Below are 9,651 nucleotides of genomic sequence, written 5' to 3'. Positions count from 1 at the left end.
ATAGAGAGGAGAGAGAGAGAGAGAGAGAGAGAGAGAGAGAGAGAGAGAGAGAGAGAGAATGTATGTGTTTGTGTGTATATGAGTGAGTGAGAAGAAGATTGCAAAGAGGGTTGGAAAGGGGAGCAAGAAGCAAGCCAGGGACCAAGGCGAAAGGGCACGTTTAACTAAACTATAGTGGTAACGATGGAATAGTTCGAGCCCATAGCTTACCACCGAAGGTGTGCGGTACTTTAGGCAAGAGATTGGGGAGATGAGGGGAGACGAAAAGGACGCCGAGCGTGGAGCTGTGAAGAGAAGATCAAGGAGAGGTAGGATGTCGGTGCAGAGAGGAGAGCTAGTACTAGTTAAGGGAGACTATAATGGGAAACTTCCTCGAGACCTCTGCTACAGCAGCAGCCAAGTCTCGTCGTTTCGCACGCAGTAGGTGCGCTTTCCACCGTGCACCAGACTCTTCGCGCAAGCACGGAGCTGCATGTCATACTGCGGTCGTGTTTCCAGAGGTATATATGCTTCGGGTACACCAAGTCGTCGTTTGGAGTGTACATGTGCGTCGTACAGTAGGTACCAGGAAAGAGACTTGACTCTGCCGCCGGCAAACTTGAGACTTTATTAATTCATTAGTTTCTCGCTTCTTATTAATACTAAAGTCAAGGAAACGAGCGATACTATTTTTTCTAAATGCACAGTGTACAATATCTGTGATCAGTACTGTAAAGATTCGTCAACAGAATTTAATTTGAGTATCTTTTTCAATTAGTAACGCAAATAAAATTAAAGGAAATTTTATTTAAAGTTTTGCAAATTAAGTTGATTTAATATAAATATTATATATAAATACCTCAGTAATTATCTTGAATCTGAAAAATATCAAATTTTGATATAAATTTTTTTCTTTCTCTTTTTCTTTTTCTTTGAAGAATATTATATATTTTATAGCTCATAAATTACTTACTTTATTTTGCAAATATAATATTAGTCTAGTGTAATAATTAAAGTTATTACTTGTGTGTAACAAGTATTTAATCATTTTAATAGTAATAGAATAATACAAATAGATTATAATAATAATTATTAAAAATTATGCATATTATTATATTTACATTATATTTCAAAGCATAGGTAAAGAAATTTGTTCTTTACAATTTCTACAAACATATAAAACTAGCTGCCTGTTAATTAACTGATCGATTCTTTTCATATGTAATGTGATTGGGAACAGTACATTAATAGTTGTTTATACATGAAGCGGAAATTAATAAATATTTGCAGAATATTTTTTTATAACTGATACAATAGAATTTTTATATTGCGAGCAAAGTATTTCTTTGATATGTAAAATATGTAAGCCCTCTTCCCAATTCGATAATGTCGCATTTCAAACTTCCATTAAGCACTTAAAAATAATTTCATTATCGACTTGCTTGATATGCAAATTAGACGCTTTTCGAGGAGGTCCTTCGAGTTTCACTCCAGTTCTATTTTAATCAGAGAAACTCTACGACTTTTATATTTACCGCTTTCGTGATAAATGGTTTAATCAGTTTAATTATCTGCTAATGTAAACAATTACATTTATTAATAATAATTATTAATTTTGTTTTATTGATAATTAACCAATTCTTGAAAAGTAAACAAAGACCGGTGTGTGTGTGTGTGTGTAATGAAAATAACATAATCTTTTATACAAGCTCATTTTTTTGTCAATATAATGAAATGTACGTAGTAATAAAGAAAAAAACAGTTATCTGTAAATAAATTAATAGTTTAGAGAAATATTGCTCAAAAAAGTTTTGTAATTTTTAGTTTTTGTTTATATGGAAGAAAGGATTAGGAATGTATATAAGATATGAAAGTTATATTTAAATCAATGACTAATCAATCATTCTGGATTTGAAAGTAGACGTAATGTTGTTAATGACGGTCCATGATCGCAAATGGAACATAAGACCCTATAAGTTAATCACTGTACGTGTACAAACATGGCAAGCAATGCGTCTCTGCCAAATTGTAAGCACACCTTAGTTAGCCATGATTTGCTCAATGTCGATACTGCGGTCGTAAACAAACGACAATTTCCATTAGTATCAAATGACAAACACTTTGGTCATGATCGTAAATAGTCGTTGAAATTGCGATTGTCTTAACTCATTCATGTCTGAGAACGTGTTATGGTTGACATGCGACAAACATCGTGTAAGCGAAGCTAAAGAGGAAAACGAAAAACTATGAAGATACGGTCATAAAGAAAGGAACAATAAACATTTAAAAAACATAAAAATTGTATTACTCAAAGAAAGATTTAGCTTTCTGTTTCTTACAGTTATATGTTACATACAAGCGGATTGATGTTTGTTTTTACCAATGTAGATAAACTTTAATCTTAGTTTAACTTACCTTACCTTTTAAAGTAAAAGTCTTATGTTTGTTGCGTACCACAGCTTTTAGAAAAAATAACAGGAGCGCATTGAAGCTTCAGGAGAGCTCCGAAAGCAACGATCGATTACCTGCTGTTTCGCAGTATATCTCAACAATCGCTGGGAAGACATATCGCATTATACGATGTTTGTTAAATTGGGGGATATCCGCACTATCCGTAATTTCCGCCTTCAGGAGGTTGGTGCGCCGAGCGCAAAGGGATCCATCCAATCCGTCCCGATACCGTCGATGCCCATAACTATAATATATCCCCTCCGTTGACTAAGGTACCGCGATACTTCCTAGACAGATCAATTTGTACGTCTCCTAGATCCGGGATCATAGATGAGCGTGTAATTGGGTGACCCAGATCCGCGGCATATAGCTGTTGGGAGGAGGAAGGAGGTAAGCGCAAGGGATAGGGAGTATGAACCGGGCACGCTTCATCGATATCAATGACGTTAACTGAGCCATGCTTCCCTTCTGATAGGCCGCCGCATAATTACCCAAACCCTACGTTTAGCTTAATAGTCGCGTCATCGTTCGATAAACATGTTATTATTAGAAAAGCGGATATGCGGTGTGTATGCGGAGAAGCGCGAGAGACTACGCGTCCGCATATTCGCGCAAATTGACGCCGTCAACCATCTTCGGAATGACGTTCTGATCCTGGCACCGTGAAGCTGCTATATGCTGATATAACTGCCGTGTCGAACTGAGACCATCAACAAATCGATCGTGGATGGTATCTCTTATTAATCTGCGTTGGCGATAATCATTTCTCTTTTTATGCTGCTGCAATGCAATTTTTAAAGCGCGTTATTTTACACTCTTTACATACATCAAATATTTTCAGTTAGAGCACAGTTATTTACTATTTATCTTTGTCTCAAACACGAAATAATTTTGTATCCTCGAGTATTCTCTAAGCTTTAATTTTGTTCAAATAAAAGAAAATAGTGTCATGTTAACATTTGTATTTGGAGAATGTTTTTCTTCTTATATATAAAAATACTTATTTTTATATAACAATTCTTATATCTATTTTACTTTTAAATAATGATAACTTTTAATGTAAATTTGTAATATCTACTAATTATTTTTCAATGCAAAATGTCTTCATTCAGAATAATACATTTCATCGCGATCAAATACGCACAATAATTTTATTTTCTTATAATGCTTTTGATCATTTTAGTTATTATTGAAAGGTTAATGTTCAATTGAATGTTAATGGACGACTTAAAAAAGAGTTATGAAAATGTAACAATAGTCCAGACATTATATATTGATTAGCGTGAACATTTTCAGTATGGATGAGATGATAAATGGCATAAGTCGTTTCTTTGTTGTTCACTAAATATAGCATGAAACAAATGCATAATGTTATCTTATAGAAAAGTTCGTAGGTAAATGTTGATTTTTCTTTGGTTGATCTTGTTCACGCGGAAATCGCCATAGAAACGTGACTGTGTGACGGCGTTGCGGATAATGCGATAACGAGCGGATAATCTTCCACGGTGAGCTGACTAAACAGCGATTACATCCTTAACTTCTCGCCTTTCTCGTAGTCAAGAATTCGCGAAGTTTAATGACGATAAGCGGTGGCGCTTACGCGCTCGACGATCCACTTTCCACGCCGACCATCCGTATTACCGATATTATTCATCGAATAGGATTTCCATGGTGAGCTTTAGTCGCTCATACGAATAATTCATCAAATTGGAATCAAGCATCTACGCGGAAGCGCAGGATTATACTCCAAGATTTCCGTAGGGAGATAATAGAATATTCATTGCTTTCCTAAGAAAATGCGGTTCCTATGAAAATTTATACAGCCTATTCTCTTTCTCTGAAAGCAGTCTATGTACATGAAAGATAATAGAAAAAACTTTATGTTAATATCAGACATTTAATTAATTTCGGTTTGATATATGTATATAATAAAAAGTACATATATATAATTAAGAAGAATGACATAAAATTTTGACTTTTTAATCTTGAAACATTTTAACATGGAGCTTTAAAAATATTTAAAGAAAATTAGTATCTTTGTTAAAAATACTTTGTCAAAATAAGAATCAATGATTGCTAACATTAAAAAAAAATTTTTAACAGCGGATGTGACATTCTTTAGTCCCAGAATGTGTACAAAAAGAGGACGATTTTGCTAAAGTATCTAAAAATTTAGCTGCATATAGATCTGAAAATAATTTTGTTAGATTGTACAAATAATTATATAAAATGCTTAAATGTTGAATCTATAATAAATTTTAACACCCTAGCAACTATAGTTTGTGTCCGGTATAATTATTTTGATGGTCTAAATTAAATTATTTTTAGATCTGTAGCTAGCTATATTGATAAATAAAAATTTTCTATTATATCTTTGTGGATAAAAAATTATGGCTTAATTTCGTTCCATCTATTCGAATTTTTGCGCAATTTTGCGTGTTTACAAAGGCACAAGGATAATATTATAATTGATGGTGACCAGTTTAATTACAACGTCATAATTAATTTAAATAGATAAATATTTTATTATTCAATATTGATTTGTGGAAATGTAATGTATAATGATTGCGTTTGTGTAAATGTTATAATAGGTAAATTAGTCATTACGCTATTTACTTTGCATACTTCACTAATGTGTACTATATAATCTATTATTGAACTTATAATACGTAAAATTTGTACGGTTAAAAGTTTTGTTCCAAATGATATTTATTTCAAACACAGTTTAAATCTAAATCGATGTGCTGTAGTGAGCAATCTACTTTTTTTTACTATAACAGAGTGTCACGTATAATATTCTCAAATGCGAACAAGACTCCATTATCTTTATGCTCCATATCGCAAAGTTATGGTACAATTAAGGCCATGAAAAATATTAATGTTATTTTTCAAGATCCAACTCAATCACTAAAATATTGAATGCTTCTCATAAATAACAAAAAAAGTATATATCTGTTTTCTCTTTCGTAAATCAATTGCAATTTATGAAAACTTTTTGATATTTTGAAAATAGAAAGTTTATACGAATATTTTTTATAATGAAACTCCTAAAACATAGACTCCCTTAGTTAATACTATAAAAAGAAAATAATATAATATATGTACAAGGCCATAGGAGTCAACCGCAGATTATGAGATTATATTGTGAAAAATAATTTAACAAAAAATACGTAATATAAAATACGTTTCGACTCTAGTTTGAGTCATCTTCAACATTATACTTAAAAAATAGTGTTACCACAACAATTGTTTGCAACATATCTTCAAAATAACAAAATATTTTCTAATTTCACATTTCTTTATCGTAATTAAATGTATCCATAAAATTTAAAAGTACTTTATCTTTTTGTATATCACAAAATTTAACCGCATAAAGTTGGATATCTTAGTACTTTTATTCTTTTTCTTTAACTTTAACATTATTGTTGAGCTCCGGATCTTTCCTTTTCTTACGCTCGATGAACTTGTGCTGAGTATTAAGACTAAAGAGTAGATTCAAATTTTTTTATTCTGCAGTTACGTCGTACCCGCAATTGAGGTTGTAAAGTCGACGCAGAGAAAAAGAATGTCGAGCATAGTTACGCTGCTGGAGGATAAGACATCGCGCTGTTTTCTCGCATGACCAGTAGGGAAACGTCCCGTTTCATATCATTACGCATATTTATTGCCAGCTTGCGAAACAGCCGCCACCGGGCTCGTGTCGTGGCCCGTGGGCCACGGTAAATAACAGTCTTTGAGCCGCGGCTATATATGTATGTACATGTGCGACCGTCCCAGTTTTAGCCGCGTTGCGGGAATAACAAATAAATACATCGGCGAAAAGTAGCTGCAGCTAAGTTACGCCGCTCGCTCGGCCATAAATAACAAAAGTTGCCGCGTTTATAAGCGCATACTTATGTGGACCTCTATGCACCAATGGATGCATGCTTCGCGCTCGTTCGACCAAGCTGCGTCGCGACGTGCAGGTGTATTGCTTTCGTGAATCGCACGTTTTATTATTGTATCTTCATCGTGATTTCGTGATTGGGGACATATGGATGTTTCTTATTCGTTCCGTGCAAGCAACAGGACTTGATATATTTAATTCAAAAGCGGATCAGAGGGAAATTTGATAATTTATTTGATGAAACATCGTAAAGTTGGATATATACATAACGAACGAACACCAAACGAAAACAATGAATGTTCGGATATTCATATCTGTGTTTATAAGTCGTTCATTTCTTTCTTTGATTACACTGATTGTGAATACCAGCATTCGATGAGATTTAGTGTTCGCTGCATATAGTAATTGAACTGTATGACATTTGTTGTTATTTGTACAACAATTTATTGTATAAATAACAATAAATGTCATACTATATAGTTTAATATACAACAAATAATAGCAAACTTTGGTATTCGTTTATGTAAGTGTATGCCTAGTTTAAGAGGAAAGAAAATAAAGATTGAAACGCGGAATCATCTACTGAATCTACCATTTCGATTATCTTCTTAGATAAATAGCTTTTATAATGGATTTTATAATTTATTTTATATTTATATAATCTATTTCATTATTTTATTGTCTATTTCATTATGTTATATAATATATTCTCGAGAAACTAACATATTCATTACAAACACGATAGAGCTGAAAAAATTGATCGATTGCAAAAACGAGCTTAGTAAATGTTAAATATTTGCGAAATCTTACAATTAGATGCTTCTAATATAATTTTATGTGAATTTATATACTACGTATGTAGGTTCCTAAAGCCTCGGTAGTCTAAAGGCTTAGGACGCTCGCATGAAATGCCAGAGATTCGGGTTCGACTCCTGGCCGAGATAATATTTTTTGCAATATAAATTAATTATTTATAGATTTTTAATATGTCACAGGTTGTAATATATTATTCAACATTATTAAGATCCAAAATGCTATGAGCATCAAAATTGTTAGATTGTTAGCCAATTTAGTGATAGTACTGCGGTAGTTTATTAAAGTTTGCGTTGTAAGTCTGAAAAAATTTTGGCGTGCATTTTTAAGAATCTACGTAATACATAAATTCACATGAAATTATATGTATATTAGAAACATCTAAGATACAGCTTGACCGTTACGGTATATGTTCTCATCGGTATTTAGTTTAAACTCTCACGGTCCAATAAGATTTGATATTATTTGCGAAATGTAACGTTACTGCAGCTTGCCAACTGCAACGCAATTTAACTTACGAAAAATGAACGAAATGGAAGTTATATAGTGATTTAACATAAAATTGCGCAAACGTAAATATTGTTTTCTTTCGTTTTTAAATAGATACGATTGAACAGATTGGACACTTTTGACCAATGCTACGTAATTTAAAAATATTGTTATTATTTTTAACATAGCGAGAAGAATAATCCTGTTGTCTCTACCATCCCTATTCGTAGTAATATCTGTTATAAGCATTTCCCGGTTCTATGTCCGAGCATATGGCAGCAACGCGCGCGCTTGGCATGTGATGTGCGTCGGGTATCATGGATGGGTAACATAGACTAAAATACATTGGAGCACACCTGCATATTCATATGCATGTCATATTCATGTAAATGCCAATGTGCACGCATTACGAGAAGCGTGTATTATATAGTTAAGTCAAAGAGTGCGTGGAAAAATGGGCCTCCCAACGCGCAATCTATTTGAAACTTGTATCAAAGACCTTTCTCATTCGTGTATATGCATAACTATAACAAAGAATTTTCATGTTTCGTTTATCGTTACATATCACACTTTCCTATGAACTTTACGTTGTATTATTTTTAATGATTACAATGATACATATTAAATTCGTTACAAAGAGGTGATTCAGGAAACATTACTTTCTATTTGATTGTATGACTTTAAAAAAAGTAATAATTTTATTTTCACGATGTATAGGTAAAACACATTTAAGTACTTTAATTAGTCAATTGCGATTAATCGAAGTAAGACCAGCAAAATATGGACGATACTAAACTGTATCATATACGAGTACTTGTATATTACAGGAAGTTTCTTATAAATGTAAAATGAGGTGTACGTATAATGCAATCATGTAACCGCGTGTTTCAAGTCAAAACCCTTGGCACAAATAATATAAATTATAACTTATAATTATGAAAGTTTTGCAATTAATTTGAAGCGAGCACGCTCCTAGGATAACTGCGATGGCACAAAGAATTGCGCAGCTCGAAGTGCCGCGGAGTTTCAGGTGGATCCGCGTGCAGTTTGAGCAACGGTATTTTCTTCGATTGCACGCAACATAGCAAGAAACGCAAGAGACGTAAATTTTCTAAGTGTTCATGCCACCGGAAGGTAAAACATTCTCCACTAGCGCGTAAGTAAATACAAACTGTTCCGCGCGCGCGGACAAGCGCGGGGAACGGGCGCGGCGAAGCCCGGAAGTTCGACCTGTACAACTTGCCGAACCAATATACTGCTGCGGCCGACTAAATGAAGGAACTTAAGTGAAAAGTTTGTTCGGAACCTACGAAAATACTGCAGTGCCTACGTATTGAAAATACGAGCGAAATACCTTAAAGGAAGTTGAGGATGGGGCAAGGGAATAAGGAACATTACGAACAGACATCGCTTGTCTTTCCACCGGTTGACGCGCGAAGGTGCCGCGCTGCGAGGAAATTTACATCTTCGCTACTCGGAATACGAAACGATCCTTCACGTTGAAGATTTCGGAATTCAGTCGCGTTACACAGTTTCTGTAAAGGGCGGAACCTTTTAGCATTCCACCAGCGGATTTCGTTCGCGCGCACTGATAATCAGAATGTCTTTTTTTTTTTTACGTTTTTCGTATGATTTCGTATGACCGACGCGTACCCAATAGCAGTCTCATGATACTCATTTGCGGAAATCTTGTAAAACGTATTAGAAAAATAATACCTCAACACATAAATAAGGAAAGAAGCCGGGTCAAAGCGGGTCTTGGTATCTATAATATCATTTTTGTGTGAATTTTACAATTTCCAGTTCAGGCAAATTGTGGTTACAATTATTTATCGGAAAATTGACAAGCAATTCAATATTACTGATGCTAACGAGTATCTTTAAAATACTATAAAGAATTTCATAATATTTTACTCTATAAATTAAATCACAATGGAACTGCCAAAGAGTAAAAGAATTGTACGTCAGTCAAGTAGCTGATTTGTTCTCAATTAAGTTTCTGACAGAAAGTACAATGTTGCATTCCAAATAGA

This window comes from Cyphomyrmex costatus, unplaced genomic scaffold (genome assembly GCF_001594065.2).
Source record: "Cyphomyrmex costatus isolate MS0001 unplaced genomic scaffold, Ccosl1.0 scaffold116, whole genome shotgun sequence".
NCBI lineage: Eukaryota > Metazoa > Arthropoda > Insecta > Hymenoptera > Formicidae > Cyphomyrmex > Cyphomyrmex costatus.
Note: the sequence above shows the minus strand (reverse complement) of the source record.